The 26,957-nt window shown below is 36.0% G+C and overlaps 1 long non-coding RNA gene across 1 annotated transcript in view; it reads right to left on the reverse strand.

Moving 5' to 3' along the window:
- The window catches only part of LOC106729855, a 96,816-nt gene that overhangs the window by 31,585 nt on the left and 38,274 nt on the right, over window positions 1–26,957 (reverse strand). Inside the window, exon 9 of the long non-coding RNA XR_004324712.1 lies at window positions 569–773. This is a non-coding gene — a long non-coding RNA (uncharacterized LOC106729855). The remainder of the gene's footprint in view (window positions 1–568; window positions 774–26,957) is intronic.

A 26,957-nucleotide genomic window follows, 5' to 3' on the forward strand; every position in this document is an offset into this window, starting at 1 on the left:
TTTAACAATCAATGGCCAAATACCGGTCTTTATAAGTGCTCTTAAAAAAAAAAAAAAAAAAAAGCCCTAATCACTTTAAGACCTCAGCCCTCTTTCACCCTACTCTGAGCATTTCTTGAAACTGAAATAGAACCTCTACATATTCTATAACTATGCTTGTGGATTTTTTTTTTTTTTTTTTTTTTGCTCCTTAAGGTTGACACAATAGAATAAAGCAGAGTAATGGCTTTTACATTGTTGAGCAAACTAAATCCAAGTGCTACACAATATACATTGATATTTGCTACCAAAGATTTAGTCTGTAAACTGATAAAGATTAGCTAGACACAATAGGCAAACATAGCTTTATATTCCATTCTCAGTATCAAAAGCTATTTCACTGTATTTCTGAATTTCCAGATTTGGATAAACACCCAAAGCTTCCAGAGAATATGCTATTAATGCTCAAGAAGCATATGGATCTTTTTATGAATAATTTTGGTCACAAAACAACAAAAAATTCCCACTCACCATCAAATAAAAATCTTAATAAGAAAGCTGAGGAGGTTGGATTATGACAGAAACCTACCTTTGGCTGAACAAGTTCGAGATTTCTCATTTTGCCTACACAGCTTCGCCGTTCCACCTTGAGCAAAAATCGACTCCGAGTCCCTTGTGATCTTTGTGACAATGCCATCATATCCCTGGCAAATTTTTCGATTAAACTTTGCAGACATAGTAGCAACTTTGTTAATTATGATATTAACCAGCTGGCAGGTACAATCAGTCAACCGCTGTAAGAAAGCCAGACAAAGAGACATCTAATCATTGCAACCAGAGCAGATAAATTTTATTCCTTTCTCATACGTGTCACAGATTCTATCCCTTCTGACCCTCTCCTCAGCCATCGACTGTCAAATTTAGATTCTGCAAGCTCGCAGCTTCCCTTTATCCCTGCCTTAGATCTGAAACTCCTGGTTATCAGGAAGACACGCGTCACCAGCTGTCTCGAAGCAGGAAAGCAATCAGGTGAATACTACTTATTATCTTGCATTGCTTTCCGACAAGTGACAAGATTGATTTGGGACCAAGAATACATTCAGATCTCAGACATGTAGTTCTTAGGGTTTTTAGTTCAAGCAGTAGGGGATGTGCAAAGTTGCAATAAGGAGGGCTTCAATCTCAATGTTAAGGATATGGGATATTAGAATAAGGAGAATTTTTAAAAATCTACCAGAGTTCCATTTTCACATGCCTTTGTATTTTCTTTTCCTTCTTTGTGCTACCTTGGTAATGTCTATGGGCAGATTATTATCAGGAGGAGCCAGCTTAATCGCCAAATAGCTTTAAGTCAACCCATGGAACAGGTATTCTGACATTAAGAAGTTGTCTCCACGCATCCCTTTTTCATCAAGAAGAGTACTTCATAAATTTCAATTTCTGGAACGTACCCTCACATAAAAGTTCAAATCATATTTATATAGAATAATGTAAGAAACTAATTTGGGCATCTCTGCTAACAATAACTTCTACAACTTTAGATTGAGAGACAGATATCATTACATCCTAATACAAATTTTCCCTTCTAAAAATCAGTCTACTTAAATCATATAGAAATATGCAGATATACACAAATGTACATATAGAGAATTTAGTGAAATTTAAATGCATATTAGTTAACACATAAAATTCCTATAAAAATATGACAGTATCTTTGAAAGTGAAACGTTCACTCGGTCAGTAAAGAGCTTAATCTGCTTGGTAAGCCATTAAACCAATGTAATATTTGCTAAAGAATTATTTTTTCACATCGAAGTGTTTAAACATCAGTGAAGTAAAAAGTCTGCACTGCAGAGTTTAAAAAATAATATACAATATGATAAAGTTATATTCACCAAGAAATTAGTAGGTCTTTCTGGGATGAAAGAATTTGGTGAAAAGTTAAAATGCAATTTTGAAGCTTATTTTTGCATAGGGATTTTTTATATCTGGTTCCCTAAAGGGACCAAAATGGTTATCGCTACCTGTGAAAATTGCATTTATAGTACACTGCATTAATAAGTCATGGTATGTAGCCTAAATTTATTTTATTTTCACATGAAGATGTTCCTGTAACAGAGGGTCCAAAGTCCTGCACTTGGTTTATTTAGGCAGATTGCTGAAAAGGTAAATGTATTTAGATGCACTCTAAAATGTAAAGAATGAGGATATGATGATTCAGGGATCCCCCAAATTACAAAGAAAGATACTTTCATCCTAAGGAGACAAAAGGGTTTCTTCAATTTCACCAGAACAGAGATGCGAAAAATATGGTTTCAGTGATTCTTAGTGTGTATATGTGTGTGTGCGCGTATGATATTCTTTATTCTTCACATCTCTGGCTGATATTAAGCAACGAGTTAGATTCCATAAAAGCCAAAACATAAAGAAGTTGGAAATGCTACAATATAAGAGTGTGCTGTAACACAACGTCAAGGACAAAGACTTAGCTGTGACTTTAGTGACGCCCTGTTAGGACATGAGCTGTGCTCATTAAAAAGAAAAAGAAAAAAAAAAAAAAGAAATACATGTTGATGAAGAATGAATACTTTTGTTGCATACACCCTCCTCAAGGCCCAATTTGTCTACTTTTACAATTAATAATGCAAAAAAATCACAACTTTGGCTTTATGTGATGACTATATATTAATTAGGTATATATTCTCTCAAAATTATATCTTTAAAGTACTGAAAATTTGTTCATACCTAAAAAAAGTTCAAAATAGACATTTCTCCTATAATTCCAAAATGAATGTTTCAATAATGCTCACTATTTGCTCCTATGAAAATAATCTAACTCAGAAAGTCAAAATGAGTCAAAAAAGCTCTTTACTATTTGAAAGGACTTTTTCCTAGGAAATTCCAAGAGAATAAAATATGCTACACACACAAAGCTTTTCATTGAAGTAGTTATCTATAACAGAAAATGGAAACAACCTAATGTCCCCAAAGAGGGAAATTATTAAATAAATTATGGCAATTACTCACATGCAGTCATTATGTGATAATGAGGATGACTGAGAAAACCAAATTCTTATGAGACTATACTGACTGAAAAAAGTAGAATACAGAATTGTACATATATTGATTACTGTGTCCATCTGGACAAAGACTGGAAGGAGAAATGCCAAAATAGGAAATATGTTCTGTAAAATTAGAAAGTGTTTCTTCTTTTAGAAAAGCTTGCTTTAACATCATTATAATTGTTGATCTCAAAAGTAGGAATAAAAGACCTCACATGTAAAATAAGAACAGCAACAATAATACTACTCTCTTAATAGGGTTTTGGTATTAACTCAGATAATGTGTATAAAGCCTGCCGCATATTTCCTGACCTGCTTAGTAAACACTCATTACGTACCTTAGTTACTATCTTTAGTATAACCACCATATAAATAATTCTGACATGTCCACCTATACTACATCCTTTATTTTTTCTATAAAACATTACCAAAGAGTCACTGAATATAAATAAGGCAATCTAAACCTGGGAAAACTCAGTATTTTAAACACAAGAGACCAGGCACAGGAACACAGCCTAGATGATAAAACTGATTTCTAAAATAACACAGTAACAACAATCAACAGACACTTGTGACTTCAATTACAAATTATAATTTGCATAAGACCTATAATTTTATAAGACTTACAGGTCTTCTAAAGAGGGCTCTAATTTTGACTTCTCTATGACAGCTTCTGACTTGCTCGAAAAAAGCAAGACCACTAAGAAAACGGAAGCTGAAAGAGAAATTGACCTGGAGGAATTGTCAATACCTTGAGGAATCTCAGAGCTTTTCTTTTTCTTTTCCGATGTGAGCACATGCTGATTGCTGATCCCCGTAGGCACAAATTCTGGCTCAGAGCAGAATCACCAAGGCTGCTTTTTTCTGTAGGGCGTGCCAATGCCACCATTACAATGGGTTGTGTAACATATAAATACAATGCGTAGGTGTGGATTTCGTTAAGATGGAAGCAGCCGGTGAGAACAAGGCAATCTAGACTTGGAAACACTGTCCATGGAGAACCATGCAGAAGTAACCACTGTAGATGCATACAGACCACCCAGCCCTAATCAGCTGCAGGTGCTCTTATCCGTGTGCCCCAAAACGTCTTCCACTGGCCCTTGCAACAGCCTTCCTAATCCCTCTGATCACCTGAACATGTTTAATTAACTCTCGCAGGTCCATTCGTTTCATTTCTGCCTTCTGGCCTGCTGAACATAGACTTGAAGGCCTGAATTCCCTTCTTCGTTGTGCTGTGTAGTTCAGGAGTCAGATGCCCTGTTTCCATTCCTGGCTCCTCATAGGCCTGGGATGGGGGCAAATTCCTAAACCTTATTAAGGCTCTGTTAAAAAACAACACCGCCTTGTAATGCCATTGTGGTTAAATCATACCTATCAGCTCTCTGGCACATAGTAGATGTTCAGTAAATGCTCTGTCGTTGCTACAGGAGCAAGGGAATCACCGGGAAGCAGCACAGCCCAGTAAGTAGGAACAAGGGCTCAAGAGTCAAGCTTTTGGGGGAATTCAGATGCTGGCTTTCTCACTTAGATAATTAACAACAACAATAATAGTAACAACAACTTCCGCATAGAATTGTAAGAATGAAACAACTACTATGAAGTACTTACTACATTGTAAATAATATTCGCAGTTATTAGTATTACTCTGCCCACTATGCTATTTGGTTATGTTCCCCCATTTATTTAACTATTGCATAGTAAACATAAATCAGGACTTGGCATGTGAAGACCTGAGAATACATATATTTGCATATGCTTGACATTATACAGACAATAACCCAGTTGCAGTATTATTTGTAATAGCAAAAGACGGAGAATAATCTAAGAAGTTACCAAAGGTAACTGGTTAAATAAGTTATTTTATATCCATGCTTTGGAATGCTGCATGGCATTAAAATGATGTACTGGCATGAAGTTATTTCTGTGATACATTCAAGAAGAATGGCGCAGAACCATGTGTAGTGTATGTTGTCATTTTGTTTAATAAGGATTTTGTACATGATGCTTGTGTATGTAGAGAATATTTTTGAAAAATACACAAAAAACTGCTAACCATGGTTGCTTTAGTATGGAAACTGGAGCTTGGGAAGTGGGAGTGGAGGAAGGACTACTCTTCAGACTATATTCTTCACTATTCTATGAATTTATGTATATATGTATTTAAAATACTAACAAATTTAATGCCTAAATTTTTTTCATTATGCCCACTTGAATGTGCAATTAGTATATCTTAGTTTCTTTATAAAAAAGCTGGGGCATTCTATTTCCGCCTGCTAGTGGACATGGCTCACCAGCCTATGTGCTATGAAGCACATGGCACTGTTCTTCTGCATCATAAGGTGATCTTGCCAACTCTCATTTCAATGCTGTTTTTTCCAGTTCTGTATAATTTTGTTTCTTATTCCCTTTTTTTGAGACATAGTTGCATACAGCAGTCTACAAGTTTAAGGTATACAATATAATGAATTGGCTTATATACCTTATTCAATTATTACCACAATAAGTTTAGTAAACACCCTTCATCTCATATTGATACAAAATAAAAGAAAAAGAAAAAATATTCCATGCTATTTTAATAGCATTTGTTACAAGAGTTGATCTTCTTCACCCAATAAATACCAAAATGTTGACATTCCTGCAGCATCTTCTTTCTCAAAGGATGTCTTCCTTATAAAGGATTTAATTCAGCACATGAGAGACAAACTGCATTCCTGCGTTCTGTACAATTTTCGAGTCGTTTCAAGTAAGGATTCTTCTATTCATGTTACAAATGTACAAATGTACAAACAGGCAGTTCCTTCTCAAGGCTAAGTTCCCTAGACACCAGCAGAACATCCGGAGCTGGGGGCCACGTGAAGCCACACAGCAGGTATTCTCGTATACAATAAATTGTGAGCTGATGACCTTGAAGTGTGATGTGGGCTTAAAACTTCAAACGTAAGACTTCCTGTCTTTCAAAGACGCAAAATTTGAGAACTCATGTTACTTAAAAATATTACCTAAACAAATGCCAATCGATACCCTCATAGGAATCTTTCAAGTGTCATGTTTTCTCCCTATTTTGAAACAAATGAGACTTTTTTACGTTTAAAAGGTGCAACTACCACCACAGATGTTAGCCTTGGATTCAAAACAGAGTGATCTTAGGCCCTCTGGCCTCTGCTGCCTCCTCTGTAAAACAGCATCCAACTGGTAGGGGAAGAAGATGGTTAAATGGGTTAGTTGATGGACAACACGACTGGCCAACACTTGGTAATGGATGCTCTCAGCAGCAGCAGCAGCTCTCCATCGTCATTGATTATAGACACCATTAGACGATCAACTGCAGCTCTGGGATATGGAAGACTGCTGGTTCTTTTCACTTGTCAATTTTTCTTTTCCAGAGCAAATGTTACCTACGAAATGGATACAGGTCTATATGGCAATCAGTAGTACTTATCATATATACCAGCACTTCTCAAACTTTCATGATCATGTTGTTCCCTTGGGCAGCTTGTTAAAATGCAGATTTTGATTCTGTAGGTCTGGGGTGGAGCCTGACACCCCACATTTCTGCTCTGAAGTGCCTGCTTCTGCTGGTCACAGAGGACCAAATTTACACACCAGCATGGACTTTACAGAGGGTAAGAATGACATGACCAAGAAGATTAAACCATATACACATGTGCACAACCAAATTATAATCTTCTTCTCTCTCTCCTGCTGGCCTCGCTGAACAGCACTGACATTTCTCAGTCCTGAAATAAACTGCAAGTGTGCAATATAAGGACAACTAGTTTCCTCCCTACATTAATCCCTGGTAGATACAGAGGCAAAGGGGAAATAAAACCCAATTATATCATTCATAATAAAAGGATCACACTTACAAAGACATTTTTTAAGTGAAAAGGCAAAGATTTTAACCTTGAGATATTTTTAAAGAGTGGTAACTGTTACATCCTTTCTTGTCATATAACAGAAGTATGCAGTCATAGTTTACATTCATTCTGTTTAGGCCCAATGACAAAATAAGGTATTAACAAAATCCTTCTTCTGTGATCCGTATGCTCCTCTGGTGTAACTAAATATTCATGTTTCTAAAACAACTACTTAAAGCCAAATGGTTTGATTGGTAAGAATATTGTACCCTCAGTCTGCTGGTACAGCCTATCTCTTAACAATTCTGGAGACACTTGCTAAGCTTCCATTATTATTTCTATTGCTATGAGCTAATTTCTTTGATTTGCTTGAGATTAACTAGTGAAAAACATAATTTGAATATGGTAAAATAATACACTGAATTCTAAAACCCAGCATCCAGGCAAAACCTTACTAGAGGCCATATGATCCAGCTCAGTTTTGATTTGACTTGATATTTCAGGCTTTTGATTTTTAATTGAGATCCATGGTAAGAAAATATTTACAGCACAACCAAGTACCACACATATACTCAAGATATTTTTGAAAAAATTTCCTCATGAAACAATACTTTTATTATATGCAATGCACTCTGATATTTTTCTTTCTTTCTTCTTTAAATGCTGGTTATGATCTACATATTAAGTTGATTTCATGACCCACTAATTAGTCATTTAAACTTCTGAATTAAAATAACACAGTCTTGGGTAACTTCTGGTTCAATGGAAATTAATGGGTGCAAGGGATATTCAAGAATTGAGACCATGCAATGATAGTCATCGAGCAAAAGGCATGGTCAGAGAGCCCAGACAAGGGTATTTCAGTGGCAGTTCATATTTAGAAACCATATCTCCACCAATACACCCAATATAAATGTCTTCTTCCTCCCTTCTCTAGAGGATAATGTAAGAAGATCACCCTTCACATTTAGGTAGAATAACAGAGGTCAAATGAATTACCCAATTACTATTAGGAAGTAACAAGAAGGCAAGTTACGAATTAATAGTAAGGTCAGAACTGACGAACATGAGGAAATGTGCAGGCAGCAATTTAGCATCTTTGAAATAAATTCTAGTACAGTAAGCTGCAGCGACCTAGGGTTACACTGATGAGCCAAATGGACATTATTCTAACATATGTTGGAACTTTTCAGGACTTGTGAATCACAGAAAAGCACAGAAATAAAACAAGATTTTGGTTTGTGTTAATGCATTTCCTGCAGGCAAGGCCAAGTAACATCTCTAGTGGCTCTCAGGGTGTTCTGCTTGACAAAGGACTGAGTAACCTTTCATACTTCCTTCCTGCATAGTCATTCCCAGATTCCACATGGAAAGTGCAAAAATAGTGATGAAAATCTCCCCGGTTCAGAGTTGAGTATCATGGTGTGGCTAGAGAGGTCCTTTTGAGTGGAAGAAAATTATCTGAATATTCTTTAAAAAAAAAAAATGGTATTATAGAGCTACAAGTAGGGATTAAATCCCTTATATTTTTCAATCTCTAAATGTTTATTCTGACAATTCACTAATAGCTATTAGTACATTTACTATATGTATGTTGGGATAAAGTATATGCTTAATAGACTAGAAGGTCACATCACAGTCTTCCTCCTCTCGGAGAGAAACCTCTTCATAACTCTTCCAAGGGCCTCTGGCTCTTATGAAACGTCAATTTTTTTGGCGCAGCTGAAATCATCCTGACAGCATGGACATTACATTATCATCACAAGATCGTGGTACACTCAAAGATAAATGAGGATTCATGGAGAATTAAAAACAGAAAGAGTTAATACAAGTCTCCAAAATACCAGACTAGAGCATCAAAGATTACACAGATAAAAACTTGGTATTTTCTAGTTCAATTAATCATGACTTTATATGCGTTACTGCGGGGAAGCAGACAACCCACGCTGTTCCCTCAGCACTGCTCCACTCCCACCTCACACGAGTCCATCCGCACATCCTTCATCTTAGAAATTTACTTAAAAGAAATGCTATTTTAGCATCCTATAACCTAGTCTGATCTTTCCATATGGATTAGTTCCGATTCTAACTGATTTTCCCTGCTTTCTTCACTCCCATCAAAAAGAAGAATATTGCCCAGCAGGATTTTTACAGTTCTGTGATAGATTTTTCTAAGCGAGCTGTATGCCTCTTGCTCCAATATGGTCTATTAATAAGATATTATGCTCTCATACAATGTATTAGATTGTGAAGAACAGTCATTCTTATTTTCTGTGCAAATCTGATCCTAGAAAACACAGACACACTCACACACACACACAGTTAAATACTCTCAAGTCTGGTGGTCCCTTACAGAGTAACCTAATTAAATTGCTTTGGGGATTTTTTTTTCAAGAAAGTTTACCATGACAAAAACAAAAAAGTCCAACTCGGAAAGTGGAGTTTGTACCTGAGCTTTATATGGCAAGTTTTATTTGTTTGTTCGTATAAATACCCATTTACTTTAAAAGCACCAGCTAGCAACAGAGTTTGGAAGGCCATGCATGAAGAGGAAAGATGAAACAGATGCAATACACAGTTAAGATCAAAGAGCCCCATCAATTCATTGGGAGAGTCAAAATCCAGCTGAGCCTCAGAGCCCTGTCTGCATAATAAGAAAGGTTGACTGAAACATAAGGATTAAACAGATGAGCTGTCTCCTGCGGAGGCATGGGAGGGAAGCCCCACTGAGACACTTGTAAAGACACTTTGGAAGCGCGCACCTGCTCCTCCACAGTCAAACCTACAGGAGACCAGCCTGCCCAAAGACGTTCCCCTAATGTACTAAATTGCTAGTTTTAAGAGAAAGGAATATATGTCGATGGACATCTTTTTATTTGTCAAGATGTTTTCAGTCCCAGAAAATGACAAATTAATAAATCACCTCCATTTTTCCAAGGTGACTTACCAAGTGCTTGCTTTCAAAATTGAGAAAAAATAGTGCAAATGTTCCTATGTCATGAAACAGTATTAGGAAGATGCCTGTCTCGTGACAAAATTTTTTTTCAAATGAATAGTGCTTTTCTTGAATAACATTGGTAAATATATGCTAGTTCCCTTTTCTATTCTCGGGAAATTATCGTTTCCAGTAGCATGAAGTATATCCCGTTTTTATGGACACAGTGCTAGGTGATACTCACAGCTATGCTAAATTGTAGAATTTGGTTCCACGTAGCAAGAATACAGCACAGAAACCAAATGCACTTCAAGCGCTGTGCCTGTGACAAATGCTGCACTTACACTAAAGACCTCACCACAATGTTATGTTGTAGCTACTGACAGGAAGTTATTCTGAACATAAATATAATTCTCTTTTAAGAAAGCTAAACTACTTTAAGAAAGCTAACATCTGAACCTTTAGCAACCTAGACCTGCTGGGGTAAAAACTGTCTGGAGTTGTAACAGTAGATTTCAAATAAAATGTCTAAACTCTGCCCTTGCTATGGATTAACTTCCTCAAGCATGGCAAGTAGGGTGGTTTAAATATGTAATTAACAGACTCAAACAAATAGTAAACATTAGTTTTTGTTTTATTCACCAAAACAAGCAATCCAATCTGAAGTGAGAGTAATGGAGTCTCTCAGGAGAAGAACAAGTTGCAAAATGTCAAGAAGTGGCTTCATGGGGTTGAAGTGCAGTCTTTGCCCTGCTCCCTATTAGTCTAATTACATTATCACTCACTCACTCAACCAGTGAAGCAACACATTTCTAATGTTGATTATGTGTAAGGCACTATGAGAAATACAGAGAAGAACTGCACGTGAGCCATAAGGAGCAATACTACACCACAGCACCAACTGTGTGATGTTGATAAATGCTGTAGAAATGGACCATTGCAGGATGAAGAAATAGTGAGTTCTCGTTTAACAGGTGGGATTTGATTTAGAACATGAGGAGTAACGTAAAGATAGAGGTGGAGAGGAGGGAATTGGTTTTCCAGGAAAAACACGAAGATAGAAGAACTCAAAATCCAGTTTGAGAGAGAGCATGTCATCCCATTTGGCTGGAGGATAGAGAGACACTATATGTGAGGCTAAAAACGTAAGAAAGGAACATGAAAACACTAATTCGAAAAGATATGTGTACCCCAATGTTCATAGCAGCATTATTTACAATTGCCAAGATAAGGAAGCAACCTAAGTGTCCATCAACAAATGGAAGAATAAGGAAAATGTGGTTTATAGATACCACAAATACTACTCAGCCACTAAAAAAAAAGAATGAAATTTTGCCATTTGCAACAACATGGATGGCCTTGGAGGGTATTATGCTAAATGAAATAAGTCAGACAGAGAAAGACAAATACTGTATGATATCACTTATAAGTGGAATCTAAAAAGTAAAACAAACTAGTGAATATAAAAAAGGAAAGAAAGGTAAAATTATTAAGAGTCATTACTAGTATACAAACTTTTTCGTCTAGTCTTTCTCAGATATAACTTGGAGAATTGCCTGGCATTCCTATTGAAAATTCAGATAATTTGATCCACTCTAAACATAGTGAATCAGAATCTTTGGAGGTGAGAACTGAGAAAGTGGATTTTTGAACAAATTTACTAGTTATGATATTATTTTTAATCTCTTAGAGGCAACAAGGAAACTTCAAAGTATCCAGGGAGAAGTGAACTGAAGATTACATTAGAAGGACTTGGGGAAAAGAAAATTAGGAGACAAGGAGAAACTCTGGGCAAGAGTCCAAAGTAGAATTTCTTATTTTAACCTAGGTGTGTGGTAATAATAATCAACTTTGCTCAAAATAAACATCAATATTTTCATTTCTTTCAAAACTAAAAGCCCTTAGTCAAAAATTTCATCAGAAACTCTTAGATATCAATATTCCAGTCTGCTTTTAAGACCAACTTTGAAGTTCAACTGATTTTGGTAAGGCATTACTATCACCTTAAAAATTCTTTTTAAAGTACACTACTCTGCTTCTTATAATTCTATTTTAGGTGTCTATTTTCAGAAGGTCTCATCCAATTCTAACCCTTCAGATAAACAATAGTTTATTTACAACAGCCAAGACATGGAAACAACCTAAATATTTGTTCATCAACAGAAGACTGAGTAAAAAAGTTGTGGTATATTTATACAATGGAATGTTACTCAGCCATAAAAAATGATAAAATAATGTCATTTGCAGCAACTTGGATGGCCCTGGAGGATGTCATTCTAAGTGAAGTAATCCAGAAAAAGAAAAATACCATGTGATATCACTCATGTGTGGAATTAAAAAAAAAAGACAAATGAACTTATATATAAAACAGAAACAGACTCTCATACATAGAGTATAGACTTGTGGTTGCCAGAGGGGAGCGGGGTGGGAGGGGATAAACTAGGAGTTTGAGATTTGCAGATACTGACTGGTATATATAAAACATATTAACAAGTTTATACTGTATAGCACAGGGAAATATATTCAAGCTACTACAAGATATTGAATATAGCAGTGGCAAAACTGGGGAGTGAAACAAGTGAAGGGGAGGGCTTCCACTTTTTAATTTACACATGTCTGTATAACTTAGATTTTTTAAACAGTGAGCAAAACCACTTCTACAACTTATAAAGGAAACTTTGAAATCTAACTTAGCTAAAAAAAATAGTACTTGCAATCTACTAAATGCTTGCCTAGGATTTAAACTTGAAAATAATGTCACTTTTGAAGATGGTATGGAGGGGAAACTGGCTTCCTTTCATTTTCATTAATTCTCAAAATTTAATAGAACTGCAGGCTTTAAAAATCATTCAGAAAAGTTACTGATTTACATACTGACTTCTAAACTTTACAAAAACCTTTCCATTTTAATTAATCAATCAGTCTTTCCACCTGATGGTGGTAACTTTATATTTACATTTTTAAAGAGTATGAAATAAATATATACCCATAATACTAGAGTTTATAGACTGCATTAAGTAATTATGTTACTTGATCATTCATTAGATACCCTTCATAAGACTACCTTCATTCATTCTGTGATTTAATACTGTTAGGTACTTGGTTCCCATAAAATATCTTAGCTTACAATAAGTGGGAATCCTGAATATGAACACTTATTTCACATGTAAGTGTAATGGCAGTTTGTTCACAAAATCACCTCCAACGGATGCTATTTAAATCACTAATTCACACTACATTAAAGATGTTTTCTTCCTACGCCAACAAAACAATTCACTTAAAAAGTTAACACAAAACTAATTTATGTATTTTTTTAAAGTCAGGGGATCTCTCTCTTTTAACTTCTAAACATTATTTTTTAAAATAAAACATAATTTCATTATGAAATTCTCTATAGTTAGGTAGATTTATGTATTTCCTAGGTTTAATTTTCCAATTTTTCAGCAATTAGTTTTTGTCTGAATTCTAGCTTCACTCTAATTTAGGAGATATGAGAGGAAAAATAAAATATAAAATAGCTATGGTGTAAATAAAATTATACTTTCATATATTTAATAGTACCAATGGGTGCACATGAGCCTTCGCTGGCTGAATAAGTTACAGTGAAAGGAACAGCTTAACGTGTCTATTCAGATAGGAAATAACAAGGAGAAAACTATTTACTGCAGAGTTTTTGTAGAGTTTGGTGGCAATTAGCTAGTCCTAAGTTGTTATTTTATTTAAATTACTTTTAAAGTCATGTTTTACAAACTGTGAGAATATTTAAGCAAACGCTGAGTTCTTGAGTAAAAGGTTTCATTCTATAAATCTGAAATTGTAAAGTTCGATAAAATAAAAAATTATATAAAATGTTTTCTCTAGACACAAGATCAAAGGAAATAGTCAACTATTGTTAGAGTAGTTTCTGCATCATTTGTTCATCACTATATTAAATTGGAGATTTCATCTCTTCACTGTATGGATCAAGGACCTAAGACTTCTAGAACTCTCGGAATCTAAAGTTACAGAGATACAGAGAACATCTAGGATGGACCAAAAATAATTTACCAACAAAAAGTTTATAGAAAAGCCAAAGCATATACCTATGAAATAATTAGAACACATCATAAAGAATAGTATTACCATGCATAGTACAATCATAGAATAAAAGAATGGGCCACAAAAATACTTATAATAATTTCTCTGATGTTTCCCAAATCCTCAGGTTTGGTCCCTTTTCTTCATCAACTATAGCAGACATGTAAACAGATCTTTCAGAATACGCACAAATATTCTTCAGCTTCATCAATGCCAGTGCCCCTAGCCCTGCCCTGAGACTTACCGCCCTGTAGCCATGTAAGAACTGCGAAACCTTGGGGGAAAACAGGTAATGTCCCACGGCACATGTTAGTAGCTCAACAAACGTTGTTTGTTATGATGATTTCTCTTTCTTTCTGCTATCAGGGAACTTGTTTGTTCATTTAACAGATGCTACTGAACTCCTCCTCTGAGCTAGATCTCACGTTTGGCACAATGATAGGTGACGGGGATAGAAGATGGACAAATGGATAAGGTCCCTAAACAGACATAAGCTGGTTTCCTTCTTTCCAAGGATTTTTCAGAGAAAGTAATTCTATACTCTTCCCTTAACAACGTTTTCCAGATTCACCATAGCTTATTTCAACACCTTAAAATATTTACCTTTGTTTCTTATTTCTATTCTCTCTCAGAAAACATAGTCCATATACTTTGCAAACATTAAGCTTATGACATGTGTGCCTGGTTTTTTGTTTGTTTTTTAAATACCTTTTAAGTTATAAAGTAAAAGCTATTAGACAGCAAAGCAGAATAATAAAAACATATTAACATTTATTTATTCTAGTTTAGGCTTAACCATTAAAAAGCTTAGACTAAAAGGAAAACTCGTTCAACTTTAAATTTAGGGTACATAAATCATATCAGAAACATAAATCATATCAGAAACTCCCATAGACTTCTTAATATTTTGAATTTGGTTGACATCGATCATGATTTACTTTTGTCCTGACTTAACTGAAAAATGTCTCTTAATAGGAACACTTCCATGCAACATGCCCAGGTGTGCTGGGGATTAATGCCATAGCTTTGGATTGGAGAACAATTACTATTAAGTTTTTAAAAGGGTTCACAAAACCGACACCTCCAGCATATCATAATTCGTCTTAATTCTTCTCAGTGTTTGTGTAGTTGCAGAGCTTTTCATATTTTCTCAAAATACTTCATCAGCAACAGATGAATTCATTAACTTCATTATTAATTCAAACGATATTTTCATTTCTGTAAGCCCTAAGATTGTCTCACTAAGATCAGCATTCTCTTTGTGTTCCATAAAATGTAATCAATCTCTATTATAGTCATGGAATCGGTGTTCGTCACTTTGCTGAGAAAAAAAAAATCAATATATCTTCCAAGGTTGAACAGGCATTTAATATAACGGATTGAAGATTGTTAGAGAAATTTAGCTTGCCAGGAGTTTAGCTAATCAAAATCCAGACAATTCACAGAAGGTTGGCCAATGAAATATATAGATATGCCACAGAAATGAATATTTAAGTATCAGAATAACTGGCCATCTCCAATCCTGACAAGAAAATGGACTTAGACAGGCAAATCTCTAAGGGGTCGCCGTTTTAAAAAACAAAAGCAAAATCATACAAAACACTTCTTGAACATGGCTGATAAATAAGGAAAACCTCATTCTCCTATAAAATTTACAAAGTAGAGAGATTCTACAGTGATACTGTCACTGGAATCATGAGGGCTCTGGAGCTTTTCTGGGCTATGAATCCTTGCAGTGATTAACTACAGAACAAAAATGGTGTTACAGAGTTGGAGATTCAGAGGTACATTTGCCAGTCTCCCACTCAGAGAGGACCCCTCACAGTGTTCTCTCAGCTTCTGCTGAGTTACCCTCAGCAAAGAGGAAGCCTGTCCCTTGACAACCTCTTGCTATGGAATAACTCTTCTAAGCAGAAAATTCTCTGTCTTGAGCTAAAATCTACTTTTTGAAATCTGCTACTCTTTGGTTCTAGTCCCATTTTGGAGCAACGTAAAGTCAGTCTGTTGCCTTTCCTTTGAATCAACTCCTTAAATGCTCGAGGTCAGCTATCACTTCCTCCGGCCCTTTTCTTCTCTGGACATAAACCATCTAGTTTCTCCTGCATTTCTCCTAGCACACCATTTACTATGCACATGGTTTCAGAAAACTCATGATGTTGTCTTCCCAAGACACTCCAAATTATCATATCCCTTTTAATTTGTTATCACCAAAGATAAACGTAAGAACACAAGTATGTTCCATAAGCATAAAATCCATTAGAACCCTGACTTACTATAGTTGGAAACTGCATTATAAAAGCAAATTCTCTCCTCTCTCACAGTAGCTTCACTTGGTTTGTTTTGGGTTGAGCTCATGATCAATTAGAACAGAAGTTACTGAAGGCAGGGAATTGTGTGTGTTTTGTTTACTGCTCCATCTTCAGCACTGAGCACACAGTATGTACTCAGTAAATATTTGGTGAATGAACAAAGCAGTCATTTAAAGCTGCTAGATCTTTGCTTATTGGCGCTGTTGACAAACTAGGTCCCTTCCATTCTGTACTCACAAAACTGATTTTTAAAAACCTAAATATAGAGCTTCATCTATATAAGTATCTTTTGAGTGTTGTCTTGGTTTTGATCACATTTTGCAATAACTAAAATCATATCCAAATGCATATATGTGAACAAAAGGTGACTGTAAAGCAGTGGCTCTGGTTTGCCTATGAGACAACGGATTCAAAGCCATTTCGTCATTGTCACATCCCATAGTTTTCAACTACAAAGTGAGTATCTTTCTATAGGTTACTTCATTCTACTTTTAATCCTGCTAAAATTAGTTATTACATTTACTCTTCAAAAATGACACTCATCATTTCCTACATGAGACAACTGAGGCAATTTGCCCTGGGTCACATCATATGTAAATTCTGGGGTTAGGATTCAAATTCAGGTACTACCTCAAGACCAAATCCTATGTTTTTCATTATTCTGTGCTCTCCTTAGGCAAATCAAAAGCAAATGTGAATGGAAAAATAATGTCAAGGAATTTCTAAAGAAAGACCCTCTAAAATAATTTGTATCTTCCTGATAGAGGGGAAGTATTTCTTGTGGATTTCCCAAATAGTTTATTGTAAGTTTTCAGTAGAAAACCATTCTCCTTAAGATAATTTTCCTTCTCTGCTCTACAGTCTCAGAGATCAACATACTAAAAGAAATTTCAAATTTGAAATTTATGTCAAATTTTGAATTTTCATTCTTATAACTGAAGAAGCTAGTAGAGGTAAAAAATAATAATAATAAAAAAGTTTATCAGAGGAGAAACAAGATCCTAATCATGGACTCCATGTGAATAAATACTGTTTGCACAATGACAAATCAACTATTAAATTCAGCTTAAAAATATTGCACATGAAAAGAAAATTTAGCAAATCTACCTATTTGGTGGAAATGAGCCAAAATAGACCAGTGAGAGTTGAATTTCTTAAAAATTTTGAACCATTTTGGTAAATGTCACATAGAATGAACATGCACGACAAATTTTTTATCACCTACTGAGTTTCCAGAGTAATCCTTTATGTGATAAAGATCAAGACGATTTTGACCAATGCATTTAAACAACTGCCAATTTAGTGAAAATGTTCCCCTTGAATACACTAACATTCTACTGAAACTGGACAGTCACTTGTTTGAATAACAGCCTTATGACCATACAACATACCAAGCTTTTTAACTATCTTGAAAATTCAATTTTATTTAATAAGATTAAATTTCTTATTAAATAAAAGCACATGATGTTTCATCTTCATTTGCAACAGATCTGTGGCTGCTCAATTCATTTTATGACTTGCTCAATTACAAAGTAAATAAATAACTCATAGAAATCACTTATTAGATGGCAATGATGAAAACCAAAGATTTTATTTTCTCCATGGGTTTAACCTGCCCCTCTCTGGTTTTCATGAATAGGATTTTTTAATGCCTCCATCTACTGTTGGCACTCTCAGAAAATGTTTCTCAAGTTTAGCTGTAACTTTCACCAAAACTACAAAGTTGCTTCATTTCTGAGGTCACCAAACAAATCAAGTTGATTAAATGTATTTCTAACATGGCAGATCACTATAACTTAAGAGACTGTTATATCAAGTCTTCTGTAAATATGTTTCCTCCGTTATAAGTCTCAGACTATAAATGTGCTCCTGCTAACTGAGCTGTTTGCAATAATTAACATACTTGACAAATCTTTGACCACTCACTCAGTGTCAAACACTATGCTAGATCATGGGGTTTTGAAGAAATAAGGTTCAATTCCCTACCTTCGGGTATGTACAGTCTGGTGGGTAAGACATAAACATGAGCATAAAATTTCAACACAGTTGGGTAAAAATAGCATTACAGAGAATCATTCACGTTCACAGATGTCACAGAATGTTCACAGTGCCCAGACAAGTGACTATCCCACAGGCACTCAATATTCGTTGACTAGATGAACAACTGAATGAATCACACGGCACTAGGAATAAAGAGGACAGAACCCTACATCAAGCTAGGGCACTTGTGCTGGGGACTTGAGTGATGGATAAGGAGGTGATGTTTGACTCTACTGAAATTTGCTTCTGACCTCATTCAGTAAGAGGAGGAAGGGATGAGAAATGGAAAGGGACTGAGAGAAGGCAGAACCATCTTAACTGTCCATCTAAGAGGATTTTATTATAAGATGATTTCTCCTAAATGGCAGGCTCTCAACCTGAATCTTGAAGGAAAGCAGTTATTTTTATGCTGATTTCATTGTGGCTCTAAGATATAAAGTGACATATTTGGATTTAAGTGGTTAAGAGCAGAATCAGGCCAGCAAGTTCGGTATATAGTCCACTTTGTCACATCCTAGATGATGTTTTAATGAAAAAGCTTTTTATACATAAAGGCAGACTTCAACAAATTTCTGTGACAGTCAGTTAAAGGTTTGACTTAAGGTGCCAACAGAAGAGAGGAAATCTAGTATCAGCTGTACGCCTACAATGGAATCTTTACAAATAAATGTACAATTATCCCTTCTCAAAGGTTTATCTTTGTTATCCCTTACAAACAAGAAGTGAGAATGCAAGCAACTACAAAGATAGTTGTTGAGACAAAGTAATGATGGTCTCCCTGGTTAAAATCCTACTCAGAGGATGAACTTTCTGGGAACTCATTTTACTGCAAAGACTCAGGAAAACTAACTAAGCCGATGAATGTAGGTTTCCGCCATGATGCTGACTTACACAATGATGAATCTATAAAGAAGACATGCTGATTCCTGTCTAAATATTTGTCTTCTTTCAAAGCTGACTTAGAATAAATTAAGTCTTTTTGCCTAAACCTCCAAGATTGGAGTAAAAATAAAAGCAATGTTATTAATCTTGATTATTTAACCTCCCCCACCCTACAGAACTATAGTACCACTTTCAGACTTGTATATTTGTACCAACTGTCCTTCTGTCGTACCCCTGGATCCATTTCTGACTCAGGGTAATTTAATTAATAGCTTTTCTCTATTCCTGCTCCAAAGCTATTCCATGATGCTGAAAAAACTTATACCACTGGGCAGATTGATGCGACTACAAAGGGGTGACTTCAGAAACTCCTTCACTTACACCTGCTCATCTCTCTGTCCTAGTCCTCAAGCAGCTGTTACAAATCTTTACTACTCTTCTTCTCTTGTCAACTGTCATTTAACTATCTGGCTTCCTACTTCCTAAAGCATAAAAGAGCAAAAGAGGTAGAAACCTGTTTATTTTACCATTTGACAATTGTCTTTAGTTTCTTTCCTCCTCTCTTGGAGGAGAGAGGTACCCATTTTTCTTTCCAAGGTCCCTCTTCCAGGTGGATTGTATCCTCTCCCATTGCCCCTACAAGTTGTGCCATTAGGTAATCTGTTTCCCTTTTGTTACAAATATCTTTCTCCAAGACTGTTCTCAACTTTGCTTTCTCAAAAGCCTTCCTTCGATCCTACCACAACTTGCAGCTACCATTCTATTCCCCTCTTTTCCTTCAACACCAAATGTGTGGAAAATGTAGGCTGCCTGCCATTACCGACTCAGCTTCCTCAAGTAGAATTCATTATTCCGCCTACTGTAATGTGGCTTACATTCCCCCAACTCAGTCTTCCTGGTATGACCATAAACTCCCTTATTTCTAACCCGAAACTGAGGCTTAATCTTCATACTCCTTGGCACTTTAGTGAAATCTGGCACCAACAGGACTCCCTTCTGCTCAAAATCCATTCTTCCCTAAGTCTTCCCTTGCTTCATTCTGTCTCCCTTGACAGACTATTCCACTCTACTCACATTTTTAATGTGAGCCAGTTTGCTAAGTTTCCATCCCTGGTACTCTTCAATGCTTTCATTCAATCTCCTAGATTGGAGGTTATAGAGGAAGTACTCTATCGCTACATAAAAAAACTCTACCTCCTCAGGTCAACACTCACTCACTTGCCTCAAAAAGTTAGAAATAAGAATGAGCTGCAACTCTTTTGAGTTCCACATCCACATTACTATCTCTGGAGATGTCTACTAGGATTTCTTTCAAGTATTTCAAATTTGATGTTTATTTCCCTCCCCATCCCCAGTAAATTATCCTACTTCCAATGTTAACCGTAATGGCACTGTCATCCATTACAGTCTTCTAAACCAGAACATTCAGTGTCATCCTTAACAGTTCCCTCTCTCTGTCTCTTCACATTCAATTGGTCACTAACATTTATCTGTACTAACTCAGAAACATTTATTGAATCTAGCCTTTCTTCCATCTCATCAGCTCCTTATTATTTCAGGTAGGGGCTAGAAAATTATAAAATCTTCCTTGTTTTCCCCTCTTTTTTCTCCTTTTAGCATATATTATGTATATTTTTCGATGATTGGCAGAGTTAACCATCTTAAAAAATAACAACTAAACATTTCAAATCACAAGCCTGTTTAAAAACCAAAAATGCAATTATATACCTTGGTTGACTATTTTCTACAAGATTAAAAATTCAGATTCCTTTCCTTTGCATTCAAAGCTCGTTGCCATCTGGCCTTGTCACATCTTTCTAATTCACTGTTTACCTTTCTTCCTTCACATGTGCATGAACTCCAAGTTTCACCATATTGTGGGGTACCTTTGTGGGTGTTGTTTTCACACCTGCTGAGAATGACCTACCCCTATGTCTTCATTCTGCATGTTTCTGTAAACAGCTTGAATTTCATCCTTTTAGATGAAACCTTTCCCAGTTACCCCACAGAGACACTGAAACCAAGTAAATCTTCTCTGATTCCTTGTGTGGCAATTTATCCACTTTCCAGTCATCTTGACTTGATAATGAGGTCCTTTAGGACAGAGAATTTATCTTGCCCATCTCTGTATCTCCAGAGCCTAGCAGAGTGCCTGGGACATATGAAGTAGCCAGTAAAGTCACATTGATAAACATTTTTGAAACATACATGTTTTTTACATTAATCACTGAAAATTTAAGTTTGGGATTCAGATAGGAAAAGAAACTCACCATTTTTAATTTCAGTATGTCTGTCATGTTAAACACAAGGATTACTTTTACAAATTAGCTAAATAGGTCATAAAGACAGCAGATTTTTAAACCATTTTATAAATTTCATTTATAGGATAAATTTGGACAGTTAAGATTGCTTGATAACTAACACATTCCTGTCAACTATATTATAACATAAAATCTTATGTGGTCATATAAGTTTATATTTTTCAGTCTACCTATCTAATTGTTATATATTGAGACTATAATGTACCATTAAATGCACTCACAATAGAAATCAATAAATATTTTAAATGGTTCACACACTCATGTAGTAAGTGTATTAAATAATAAAATAATTTAAATCAAAATTATCCTCTTGGCAATGTATAAGAAAATAAACTGCTTTTCAGGTACCTTTTCACCCTATCTGAAAATTTACAAATCAAATTTTAAATTGTTTTTGGCAATAAGAATTATATAAGTAGAAGCTTCCTTAAATTCATTTTAAATACTGTCATTAAATCCAGCTCTGAAATGTTTCTTTGTATTATATTCAGATCCCTAGAAGAATATAAACAAAAGTGATCTTAGTAAAACAGAAGCCACCTGTGTATTATCCACCCCGTTATCAAAATGCAACAGCAACCATGTATATTTTGTGAGGTGATGGATAAGAAAAATGAAAGAGTTGGTAATGCATGGCCTTGTCACCATATTTATTTATGGTTTTCATGAACGAAACTCTTTGCAATTCACAGTAAGAAGCTTGAAGTACTCACGACTGCAGAAAACCAGGGTTACTCTCAGTTTCCATGCAAACCATTTTAGTCTTTGTTGTCAGATCCAAATATCTGACAAAGTCCAGCTTCAGCCTATGCAGCTGTCAAATTTTCTTTACACTTTTGACAAAACCCAAATTCTTTGCAAGCAGTCATTCGAGATTTGCATTCACCACTGATTACCTAGGCATTCTTAGAACTATTTCTATGCTCACCTGTGATTCTATAAGCATAATAATAGGAGTTAAATATTAATATTTTTCTAATTGCTTTGTAAGTACCTTCAGGGAAACCATTACATTGATTTTGCCTTAGACACCTCTAAATAATTTGCACAGATCTGACAACTAAATTTCACTTATTTCAAAGTATAAATCCCAGAGCAAAAATGAGAACCTAGTAATTTCTAATTAACATCTTTCATAAAGCAACAACAACAACAAGGTGAAATAAAAGTGAACATAACATGAAGATTAAAATGAGAGGCTCTCAAACAGGGGTGACCCAGCTTTCCAGGAAGGTAATCCTTCTTATATTATTTCCTTCTCTAATCATAGCAAGTACGTCCTAGAGTCATTTGCCATGCTTCCAATAAGAAGAACTCAGTATAGCAATAAGTGAAAAGAAATCACTCATTTTCCCTACCTCATATCCTGGATATAAAACAAACTGAAGTCTGAAACCATATGTATTAGGATAGCCAAGATATGGTGAAAGTAAGTATAAAAATAAATGTAAGTGACCACTTTTAACAAATGTAATTTTGTCTAAGAACATTTTCTTCTTGTTTCTAAAAAGACATACAATCCTCAAAGTTCTCCTTTACTGAGAATGCAAAAGCCAAAAATAAAAGCTTTTGGTTTTATGCTATCACACCCATTACACATGCAGGGTTTTGGTGCTATTAACACTTTTAGAGCAATATTTTAATGTTATAATGAAAATGTTAATATAAAATAAGAAGTATGTTTTAGGAAAGGTAGTCATTAAAGTTTGGACTAAACCTAGTCATTAAAGTGTGTGTGTCTGCACATTCTTAATTGGGTATTTACATCTACTTTCAGTTAGTTTGAGATTTAATATAGTTTAATAAGACAGGACCATAATAATAAATGATTAACAAGGTCCACATTTCTTGTTCAGCTTAAGAAAATTTCTCGAAGTGCATTAAAAAATAACTACAAGCACTGCCATTGCGTATTTCTGGTTCTAAAGATCTCTGAGAGCTGATAGCCAATAAAATGGATTCAGAAGGCTCAATGTGCACAGAAAAAAGCACAGAACTGGCTCTTAGAAAGATGTAGAGAATAAAGAGTAGAACACAAAGAAGGGATGAGCGAAGAAGACAAAGCAAGAGAAAGCAGACATGGAGTTTGATGTATGTGATGGGAACTACCCAAAGTTCTTGAGCAAGGGAGTGACATGTTCCATAAAGAACTCAGCAAATATGACTCTGAAGGCTGCAGTGGGTTTTGGAGAAAGGGAAAAAAAAGGTGAAAGAGTAAGCAAAACCGTCCTAGCAGTTTAGTGACAAGGAAGACTGCCGCTCGCATCACTCAGTATTCTAGCCTAGTATCCTCTCTTTATGCACCAAAGAATTTGGCTCACTTATATGTCCTTGACATTAATTTCAAGTGATAAGGCACATATTTACTCTCCCTTAGTCATCTGAACCTGATGTCACAGTTCATAGGTCAGTTTTCACAGTTCCTATGTGTGTGAGTTGGAGGGAGGAGCATTGTTTCCCACTGACCCACACACGTAGTGCCATTGTTGAATATATGAACTAGCACCAACTAGCTTCACATAAACATCTGAATTTCCAACTTTATAATTAGAAGAGCTTTAAAAATGTAGAAGTTAAAATTAGAAGACTTGGTATTTCTATATCTATATTTTTATATGACAACACATTTTCTTGATTTTCAGGCAGGGCATGCCTTTTCCATTTTGCCACAGTCCCCACTATTCTGTATTGCTGCCCTGACTGAGCTCCCTTCACTATTAATATGAAGGGCTGGCTCATTTGCATACACAATCTCAGATCTAGATCTCCCAAAATGGATTTGTATTTTGAAATTTTCCCCAAAGTTTCCCTTGCCATGTAAAGTACTGATAAACAAAATCTATCACCATATATGCTTCATTGCTTACAAATAACTTTCATATATTGATGTGATCCACACAGGTATCCCATGAGCTAAGCAAGGTATGCATCATTTCCACCATTTTACAGATGAGAGAAAAGCAGTTGTGAGAGACCAAGAGACACACCTGAACTGACCCCAGGGAACTTGCTGAGTTGTCATTAGGTCTTAAGATCTTTGGTCTTCTAGTGATTGATCTTCCCACTCCTCTAAGCTCCCAGGGCTGTCTTACAATTTTATATTCTGGGATTTAGCCAATAGGTCTACCCTATTATGAAATTCATTCCTATCTCTCACATTTGCTCAACACTTTTTCCCCACTCTCCATCCTACCCCTGAACTCCAAATTCCATCCAGTCTCAGCCTCTATTCACAGCTGGCTAGCTTCAACTCCCAATGAAATCTCACTTGCTGAGGGAACTTTCTCAGATACATCCCAGAACTTGGAGAGATCTCCTCTCCACTCACACCCATTGTATCCTCCACCCACCTTACTGTCACATGCTTAACACTGGAGTATCTGTCTCCCTGTCTGGGCCTTAAGTGCTGCAGGAGAGGGAAGACTACTTTTTCATTCACTGCCATGTCTCAAATCTCTAGGAGAACCGTCTGGCACATGCAAAGGCATGGTACCAAGCTTTTGGTTTTGGTTTTAAAAATAGTGTTTTATCAGTCCAACTTAATAAATGAACAGTGACTGACACTTATCGAGCATTTTCTATCAACTTCTTCAAATGTTCAGATGTCTTTATTCATGGCAGAACGGCAGGATTCTGGATGGGGATAGAGTATGCATCTGTTAAAAATAGGACACTGGGATTTACTCTTGCCACTTTCTTGACATGTATCAGGATGTGCTACCCTCACACTTTAGCTGACATACTGCATCACAGCACTCCGTATCAATGACCCTTAAGTTCTGTGTGGTCTCACCCAATGTCTAGCTGTCAATCAAGCATTGTGAGATGGCCTATTTGGCTCACTTGGGCATTTTTCCCTGTTGTTCAGTATAATCTTCTCTTTGTTGGCCTTGTCTAAATTGCCAGTTAGCAGTGCATGGTCACAGCCTTTATTCTTTAAAGTGCTCAGTTATTTATTTTTAAGCACTACAGTTTTTTCCTGGAATTAAAAAAAATGTTAAAACATTCTCTAATCTCCTCACTGGTTTCTTACTCATTCTCTTTTTTAAAAACAAAAGCCTCCATTTTGTCAAGGCTACCATCGCTAAACTCAATTAAGTATGAACTTAGTTTTTAAAATTAAATGCTATCTTAGGTATGCCCTGTCTTGTAGATCTTTGAGGCAAGGCTAAAGCCCTATTTAACAGTTAGGAACTCATTAACTACTAATGAATTTTATCATAGGCAGAGGAGGAAATAAAAATCATCAGCAGATGGTGAGTTTTTGAATCCAGAAGAAAGCTGCTGGCAATCAATATGGCAAAGACACTCAGTAAGGAGATACTGAAAGTGTAAATAAAATTTTGCTTTTAACCACTCTAACTTTTAGCTGTTGTCCAGACACAGGAATATGATGTGGAGAAGCACAGAAATAATACAAAATATTCCATAAAAACAGTAGTTCCACTAGGACACTTAATAAGAGTCTCAAAAAACAGGCCACGAATGAAAAACACCCAAGGAAAGTCACACTGTGCAAAAATACTGATATGTGTTTACCATTATTAAATTTAAAACTCTTCTTTATTTTTCCAAATCTGGGCTGCATGTCACTCACTTTGTGAAGCACTTCCTGACTCTATGGCCCCAGTTTGTCACTTCTCCTACATTCCTAGGCCTCATTTATTATAGCAAGTGCTACAATGCTCTAAATCTCTCCCTGCATCCCTGTGCCTCCCCATCCAGCTGGAAATTCTTTGAAGATGAAACCAAGTCTTCATAATCATGTCTCCAGGATCTAGGAATCTCCCACAGGACCTGACACCTGTTGGGCACTCCATAAATGAATGATCAATGTATGAATGATGACAGCAAATCTGAGTAACATTAGGTTGCTTTAGCCATTGCTTAAGGACAAGAATGGAGGAGCCTCCTTTGAATTTCAATGTACTAAGGGGGCCAAAGTGATGGTCAGCAAAGGGCTCCATTATAAGGACACATAAAGAGCCTATCTTCTGCCACGATTTTTACCTCAACTGACTGCAGAGAATCAGTGACACAATATAACACAATGATTGATCTGAACAGATCCTCAAATCTAGCACCTCTTCCGTGAAGTTAGAGCCCGATTAAGATTAACCATAACCAGCACTAGCACCGTGCAAACACAGCAATCCAAACAGCAGTCATATGCTTGGAGAGGTGGGCCAGGAATCAGGCAAAAATTACACTTTGTCCTGAAATCTGGGATATAACGTTGCTAAATAAATATCAAAAATAGCAACTCAAGTTTTCTGTTTATCAAGCCTTTTCCCTCATCTATTTCCTGCAGACACTTCTACAGATGGATGTGGAGACAAGCACCTGCTGCAGACCCTGTTCTCCCCTAGGAAACACGTGTTCGCTGTTTCTCGTGGCCATTCTGTTTTAAGATCTGCTTTCAGGAACGCCGAAAAAGGGACCCCTGCTAAGCTAACTTGCTCTGCCCCAAAAGAAGAAAGAGGTGACAAGCATTT

Source organism: Camelus ferus, chromosome 12 (genome assembly GCF_009834535.1).
Source record: "Camelus ferus isolate YT-003-E chromosome 12, BCGSAC_Cfer_1.0, whole genome shotgun sequence".
In the NCBI taxonomy this organism is placed as follows: Eukaryota; Metazoa; Chordata; class Mammalia; order Artiodactyla; family Camelidae; genus Camelus; species Camelus ferus.